This window comes from Astatotilapia calliptera, unplaced genomic scaffold (assembly GCF_900246225.1).
Source record: "Astatotilapia calliptera unplaced genomic scaffold, fAstCal1.2 U_scaffold_9, whole genome shotgun sequence".
NCBI lineage: Eukaryota > Metazoa > Chordata > Actinopteri > Cichliformes > Cichlidae > Astatotilapia > Astatotilapia calliptera.
This window is the reverse complement of record NW_020535833.1, coordinates 480,076-488,856: the sequence shown is the minus strand read 5'-3', so window position 1 is coordinate 488,856 and position 8,781 is coordinate 480,076. Positions and strand designations below refer to the sequence as shown.

At 40.7% G+C, this 8,781-nt stretch overlaps 1 long non-coding RNA gene across 1 annotated transcript; it reads left to right on the top strand.

Annotated features, from left to right (window-relative positions):
• Positions 1–589: 589 nt before the first annotated feature.
• On the top strand, positions 590–3,891 carry LOC113018492 (uncharacterized). The gene is made up of 3 exons (XR_003271805.1): positions 590–627; positions 713–796; positions 3,718–3,891. It is a non-coding gene; the product is annotated as an uncharacterized LOC113018492 (long non-coding RNA).
• The last annotated feature ends 4,890 nt before the right edge of the window (positions 3,892–8,781 follow it).

The window sequence follows — 8,781 nt, the reverse complement described above, 5'->3', positions numbered from 1 at the left end:
CTTCCTTCATTAATGAGCTTTTAATGTGAAAGTACCCCAGCAAAAAGCAGCATGTTTAATAGAAATGTCTGTACAGTGGTGACTCTGTCGTTGTTCTGATGAATCAGAGTTGTAAATATGAGCCTGTGTGTGTATCTGTGTTCCTGTTGTAAACAAGAAATGTGCAGGTAATGAGTCAGCTGCTACATCTTGACACACCAATCTTCTATTCTAGGTCAGGTTTTGTTTATTAAGGAACACACCCAGCTCTTACTTCTAGTTCCCCACCCAAACACAACACTGGATCCGGCCCTGACTCCTGCTCATGTTGCTGAAACACTTCTTGATCATTTTAAGGAACAGTTCAAACTTTCACGAAACAGATTATAACAAACTGAGAAGTGCTGAGAGTCACAGCCAGGTGAGCTGTAAGGGTTACAATGAAAAACTGATGGCCTGTCATGCTTCTGTCTTCAACTGTCACTCAAAGATTCAAAGAATGCAGGGGAATCTCTGCATACCAGGAAGAAGCTGAAAAACAGGATCTCAGGGCTCAGCTCCGAAACACTTCCATCACTCTGACTCCACCTTTCTCAGAATCCATTCATAGAGAGCAGCTGAAGGCATCCACCCACCCGCATACACCTGGTAAAACTCTCAGTTCCTTTCACTTTATTTGATAAGTTGTAGTTTACTGAGGTTTTTATCTCTGGAAATATTCACATCATTCTAGGTCATCTGTGTGAAATGCCTGCTGTAGCGTCTGTGTCTCTCTGCTGGACTTTACTGTCTGTCTGCCTCCTACTCGTCTCTGCAGGTGAGATTAAACTCATTTTATACCAAACAGGATTCCCTCATGTTTTAAACAGCCTCTGTTTCTGGACTCTCCTAAATCATGTTGTATTAGGGCAGTGAAACACATCTGGAATGGGGTTTTGTTGCTGTGTATCTATTGCTTTCAATATATTTGTTTCTAAGATCCAGTACAGTTTTACTGTTATGTTTATGTGCACAGTTAAAAGACTCATTTTTATAATGCAAATATCTTTGGTTCTTTTTTCTTGTTTAGATTTATTATATTGTTTTAGTACTGCGTCATCACAATACATCAGTTGGTGTATGTTCTGACTGATAATGAGTAAAGTAGCTCCTCTATTTTATTCTATTTAGCTAAGGTTAAGGACCAGTCAGAGCTCAACTGGACATAGAATCAAACCTAAATCAAAAATGATTTGAGGTCTTTTTTCAAGAACATTCTAACCAGCAGATGAGGATCCAGGAACATAGATAATAAAAACTCTACCTGCTACACTCGGTTTTTATCTGACTCTCGCGGCCTCTTTTTTTCATTTCCTCATACCTGAGATTGTTTTTCCATACCGTGACATACCACTGCATACATACCAACCTCGTCTAGTCACAGAAGGTATGCCGTGTCACATCTTATAGACCTCATTGTACCATATCACCCTATAGGGCTTTGGAGTTGACGTCACGCCGCAATGCATTGTGGGAGCGCAGCTCCATTTTCGGGGTCTACGAATCAAAACAAACACACTGTGTTGGAACGACGACGACAAGAAACACGCTTAAAAGCAGCTAAAAAAGAAAACGATTGCGTCCAGAGGCGAAGCAGCAGTACTTGAAAAAAATAGAGTGCATCGCAAATCTGGACCCATATGAAATACGGCAGTGGAGTAAAGACCCAGACGACTTACCGCCACTGTCCTACCCCGATATCTTCACGTATCTTGTTTGTGGAGTAAGCGCTTACACAGCGAACCAGTTTCGTAATTACAAGTCACTGGAGGCGCACATCCAATTTACAAATAGCTGGGTGCAAGATTTGGCTATTTTCAAGCCGCCAAACTCTGAGTACGTCCTCAAAGTAAGTCAGCTGGAGTGCATCGAGTGAAATAGCCATTTTCCACCCCCCACCATAATTAATGTTATACATTTATCATTGAACTGCTAAAGTATCGTTATCATATTATATGCCCGTAATTGTAAAGTACATGCAAATTAACACTTTGATAATCGGGCAAATTATTAACGCCAATTTGTGTCCTTCCTGTCTCATTTCATTTATTGTCTTTACATCAACCAATCAAGTCACTCCATTCGATGTTTGATCGCAATTTCTATAACTTCCGAGACCACCAACGATGATATTATTCAGCTATAAAGTGTGATGTGAACATATTTACAACTTACCGGAATGAAAATGTCTTGAGCACACCAACTGATATCTGGAGACGTAACAGAACTGGATATCAGCTCGTCTCACGGCTGCTATCCAGGCTAGACGCCTTCGTTTGGTAATATCCGATACATGAGCTCCTTCATGTTGCTTCCAGGTTGGGAAAGCATAAAAAGACAATCCAAACTTATTCCCGTGCCGGTCGTAAGATCGAACATTGCAGCCGACCGCACAGCAAGTACGAACCATGGCTATGCTTTCGCTCCTTACTTAGACCCCCAAAATGGCGGATCGGGCCAAAATCCTTTCCACGCCCACCCCCGTGACATCACGCTCCAAAGCCCTATTAGAGCACTTCGCTCTCGCTCTGCAGGCCTACTTGTTGTTCCTAGAGTATTTAAAAGTAGAATGGGAGGGAGAGCCTTCAGTTTTCAGGCCCCTCTTCTGTGGAACCAGCTTCCAGTTTGGATTCAGGAGACAGACACTATCTCTACTTTTAAGATTAGGCTTAAAACTTTCCTATGGATCACTCATTGTTTCTTCTTCACTCAATATGTCTGTGAAGCATCTCAGTCATCCAGGTCATGGTAATCTAAGGAGCTTAGAAAGAAAAGCGACTGGACCTCTTTGCGTTTCTTGAAGACGTTTCCCCTCTCATCTGAGAAACTTCTTCTCAAACATCTTCAAAATCTCAAAGAAGTCCTTTCACTTTCTTTCCAATCTCCTTACTTCATTTACTATGTGTTTGTACACCTCTCTGCATTTAAGCATTTGTTACTATTAATCTCTGGCTCTCTTCTGTAGCATGTCTTTTGTCCTGTCCTTCTCCCCTCAACTCAAATTAGCCGCACCTCCCTGAGCCTGCTTCTGCTAGAGGTTTCCCCAAGTTAAAAGGGAGTTTTTCTTTCCCACTGTTGCCAAAGCGCTTGCTCACAGGGTGGTCGTCTGATTGTTAGAGTTTCTGTATTATTAAAGTATCTTTAACTTACAATATAAAGTCCCATGAGGTGACTGTTGTTGGAATTTTTGGCTATAAAGATGAAATTAAATCAAATTGAAATGAACTGGATTAAAATATGCGTGTGTTCTCTCCGGGTACTCCGGCTTCCTCCCACCGTCCAAAGACATGCAGCTTGTGGGGATAGGTTAATTGATTAATCCAAATTGCCACTAGGTGTGAATGTGCGAATGAACGTGAGTGTGAATGGTTGTCTGTCCCTGTGTGTTGGCCCTGCGACAGACTGGCGACCTGTCCAGGGTGTACCCCGCCTTTCGCCCTATGACAGCTGGGATAGGCTCCAGCGCCCCCCGCGACCCTGAAAAGGATAAGCGGAAGCGAATGGATGGATGGATGGTTGGATTAAAATAGAGCCACCTCTGTGCCAATGAAAACTGGAACTTTAAGTTCAAAACAGTGGATTAACTCATGAATTTCAGTTCCTTGTACAGCCCCCTGAGCTCTCTGCTCTGGTGTCTGTCTCACTGGACGCTGTTTTAGTTACTTTAACATCTCGGCTATGTGTTGTTTCCTTTTTCAGACCAGAAAAACATCACAGCTGTGTCTGGACAGGACATCACTCTACCATGTCAAGCTCCAAACAACAAAACCATCAAAGGCGTTGAGTGGATCCAACCTGAACTGGAGCAAGAACGTGTCCTTTTTCACTGGGATGAAAAAGTTATTCCAAGCAACCAGCATCCATCTTTTAAGAACCGGGTGCATCTGCAAGACAGACAGATGAAGGATGGAGACGTGTCTTTGATTCTGAAGGATGTGACAGTTAATGACACTGGAACATACGAGTGTCGTGTCCTTGTGAGGGGAGGGAACCGCAGGAAGAGAGCTAATCTGGGTGGTGAACCCATCAGCATCATCTACCTTCATGTTGTTGATCCTCCAGGTGAGTGAGTAGAGTTGAGTGTGTGTGTGATCAGAGGTGAAGCTGCTTCCTGGTTGTTGATGTTTGTTTCTAAAGATGTTGTTGATGAGACTTTGTAGAAAGCAGCTGGTCTGAGTGATGTGATCAGAGTGCAGTAGATAATGTCTGACAGCAGTTTGAAGAGGAAATGGATTCTGTTCTGTTCTTCACTCATCACCTACCTGACAGCTGACACCTCACACCTGTTTCTCACCTGCAGGTCAGACAGGAGGACACACAAAGGATAGAGGGAAGATGGTTGGAGGTGTTGCTCTGCAAGTTTTTGTTGTACTTCTTGTTGTTGTTAGCTTTGTGATTTTACTAGAATACAAAAAAAGACGAAAGCGCCAAAAGCGACCACGTCGTTTTTGAACAGCAGATTCAGTAATGTTAAAACCATCTAATCCAAGGATGTGAATCTTATATTTAAATGTACACAGTTTCCCCACTAGGGGGAGCCAAGGAATTATAATCAACACAACTGGAAGAATGCATAGGAACAAGAGGCAAAAGGAAGGACTGAAGCCAAAGACAGACACATGTAAAACTAAATGAGGACGTGGAAACATAAACATGATACATAAACCAAAAAGTTACGACTGTGGCTTGAACACGTAACTTCCAGAACCAGAACTTAGAATAAAAACAGAGTCAGGAACTGTGACAATTACTGTCACAGTTGTTTCCTATTCTTCTCAACAATTTTATTAAAAATTTTCGCCCACATTCCTGTTTTATTTCCATGTGGGTTAAGTTGTTATGTAGACCAAGGTCATTTAAATTAATGAAGATGAGCTAAATCCTCTGCTCTGTTTGGTGATTGTTTTAAAGCTTAGTGTGAATGTTTTTGTGGGTTTTTATTTGCTGTGTTTGTCATGTACTTTTGTTTTTGTTCGTATTTTATTTATTGCTTTATACAATAAAATGTTTTACTGTGAGAAGTTTGACTTTCGACAGTGAACAAAGTGAAACAGTGGTGAGAACGAGCACAGAGTTCTTTGCAATTTGAGTCATCCTTTATCATGTACCAGTTTGAAGTTTAAGCTTCATGGTATCATTGCAGTGCGGTGTGCTTGCTGTTACTATGTACCTACAGTGTTGATTTAATGCAGAAGCACAAGTTTTACGTTGTGGGGTGAAGTCTTTATGTGCTACTGGAGAGCAATAATGGTGGCAGGTGGTTTTTAAATCTCTCTGTCAGCCACATCTGCATCTAATCTTGCTGCAACACAGAAGACTTACAGCAACTGGTACAAGTGAAACAGATTCAGCTCAACTGTTAAAACTAATGAGATGTCGGGTTCACATGAAGTTGAGGCAATCAGATTTGCTTTGAGTTAAAGCTGTCCGTCAAAGCCAAAGGTGGGAAAAGAAAAGGATGAAAACTTTTCTATTGTTGCTTTGATGCACATAGTCAGCCTCCTGAAGCCCATTTACAAAGACTGTGAACCACTGAAATATGGATATATAAATGTGACTGACTCTGACTTACTTTTGAAGTTGAACTTTTGAAGTTTTAAATAGTCCTTTTGAGTTATGGAGAACGATCTTTGCTCTGGGTTCTGATGACTTTTTTTGTTGTTGTTGTCGGTTAAAGTCAGCAGCTTTATTTTGAACATAAAACAAACATAAGACAAAATGACACAGGCTATGCAGAAACTACAAACTCACTAACAGTGAGAACGTGTTGGCTAAGGAGGAACCCCTTAAACGCACAAGGCAGACAGCATGAAGGGAACACGACAAAGATAGACATGAGGAGACACCTGGGAATAAGATAAGAGATAAGATAAGATAGAACTTTATTAATCCCTCGGGTGGGTTCCTCTGGGAAATTCGATTTCCAAAAAAGCACAGCACCGACAGAAGTTACAGAGTTACAGAGTTACAGAATATTATATACATATATACATATACATATACACACACACACACACACACACACACACACACACACACACACACACACACACACACACACACACACACACACACATATATATAAATACAGAGACAATATAAATAAAATATACGAAGGGGATAAATAGAATAAATAGGAATAAAAAATAAAAATAAAAATAAAAATAAAAATAGAATAGACGAGGAGTGAGGGAATATCAAAATAAAACAGGTATAACTCTGGCTGTTTTATTTCTGGTTTCCTGCCTCATCATGGACTTCATGGATTTCAGCTAAAAAAAAAAAAAAAAAGTTACTCTGAAGGTTGCAGTTGTTACATTTTTCAGAGTAAGTTAGTAAGGGTTCTTAAAATATGTGTGCTGGTCAAAGGGTTTTTCTGATATCCACTCCTTAGGATGTGCCACTTTATGACTAAAGGTAATCGGACTGAATGCAGGCTGCTGCTGGACACAGAAGGGTGACATCATTTCCATTTGTCACTTGCATCTGTACTGTAAAAAAAACAAAGAAATGAAATCCAGTTCCAAAATAATGGGAATAAAATAAAATAATAACGCACATCAGATCGTTGGCTGATCTGGGGATCTGACGATCAAAATTAGCTAATAACCTTGAGTGAGTTAAATCATGTCTTTCATTGTGCACGGTTTCAGTGTGAGCTTTATTTGTTCTCTGTGAGACTTTGTACTTGTTTGTGTTCATTACTGATAACATTTCAACAATTATTAGTGTGCTGTGACCTTTTTGGCCATCTTTAGAAACTGACTCATCGTGTCATTTTTTTCCAATGAAATGTTTTCCTGTGAGAAGTTTGATTTTTAGCTGTGAACTGAAACAGAGAAAAGAATATGAACAGACTCACATGTGCTTGGAGTTATCCTGCATCACTGTAACAGTTTGAAGTTTAAGCTTCATGATACTGTGGAAATACACTATGTTTGCAGTTACTATGTGCCTCCAGTGTTGACTTAATGCTGAAGCATAAAAGTTGTTTTGCTATGGGATGTAGTGTTTATCTACCAAGTGTGACTGGAATACAATAATTATGGTTACAGGGTGCAGCTGAGTTGTAACTGGGAAATACTAACTGGGAGGTTCCTGCAGTCAGCTATGACTGAGCTCATGATCAGATCTTAAAGTATTTTGTCTCATCTTCATCTCAGCAAGTCATCAGCCAGGTCTAACGTGACTTACAGCTGCTGTCAGGACCAGATGTGACTCAAATGTGGTGGTCAGAGGGCCCGGTGGCGCCAGTGTCCAGCAGCCTCGCCTCTGTCAGTGCGCCCCAGGGCAACTGTGGCTACAATGTAGCTTGCCATCGCCAGTGTGTGAATGTGTGTGTGAATGGGTGAATGACTGAATGTAGTGTGAAGCGCTTTGGGGTCCTTAGGGACTAGAAAAGCGCTATACAAATGCAGGCCATTTACCATTTAAATGTTACGTTCATCACATCAGACGGCTCACATGAGTTATTGTTGACAAAGGGAAAAAGCTGGAAAAAAGAAGGAAGATACATTTCCTCATGTTGCTCTGACACACACACACACACACTCAGGCTTTTTAAATAGCTCACTTAAGGCTTTTAACCACTAAAATGTGGATATTTGAATGTGGCTGACTCTGACCCCCCTCCACATTTGGAGTCTGAAACAGTCTTTTAAAGTTAGAGGCAACAATGTTGTGTTACTTCCAGGTTCAACTCCATTTAATCCAGAGTTTTATTTTATTTTTTGTGACTTTTCTTCTTTTTAGCACATGCAGGTAACATCAGCAGCTTTATTTTGATCACAAAAAAGATTTCCCATCTGCTTCAGAGAGCCAAACTACGGAAAACGAATAGAGCAGATACAAACTGATACTTAAATCTGAACATTTTCAGCTGACGCTTTGGAAATTACATGTTCCCAAAATCCTAAAAGTACTGTTGCTTTTAGAAGAAGACCTGGTGGATAGTTTGTCTTTTCTCCGAGGAAAAAGAATTCCTCTTAAAACTTTCGAGAAGGTGGAACTGAAACTCAAAATACATGTTTCCATTTGTTGTTAAATGAGGTGGAAATATTTATCAGCTTTCACTGGACGTGAAGTCTGTTTTATGAATTTTTTTTTGCATCAGATGGATGAGAACCATGTCAGAAATGTTGGAATAGACTATGTGCACGTTAGCATATGCTACTTCCGGTGCGGAAACTCCTGTGGGGAGCTTTGTTTCCGGTGTCCTATTCGCGGCTGGTTTACGGTCCAAAACAAGTTAAGCAAGTGAATGAATCAAGCGGCGATTTACATTTCTATAGATGTTTTGGGCATTTACCCAATATATCTGTAAATGATGTTCATCGACTTGTGATAAATTTCCCCGCGCCTTAGGGCAAAAGAGAAAAGGGATTCAAATGTTATATTTCTCAGCTGTCCCTCGTTTATCGCGGGTGTTATGTTCTAAAAATAACCGGCGATAGGTGAAATCAAGTAGCCAATTTTATTTTTTGACGGTGCAAAACGTTACGTTGACATCGTGGACATACAGTACTGCACTTCAGAGTCACACTGCTAGCGATCGATGCAGCGATTCTGTACAGGAGAGACGTCACAGAAGAGATCGTCTGCAGCGATCAGGATGCAGGACACAATGTGACATAAAAAAAAGCATGCAAACTTGCACTAAAAAATCTGCGAAACAGCGAGGTGAAAGGTGAACCGCGTTATAGCGAGGGACCGCTGTAATTTTTAAGGTAAGTCACAACATACCCTTCATACATACTAATGTAT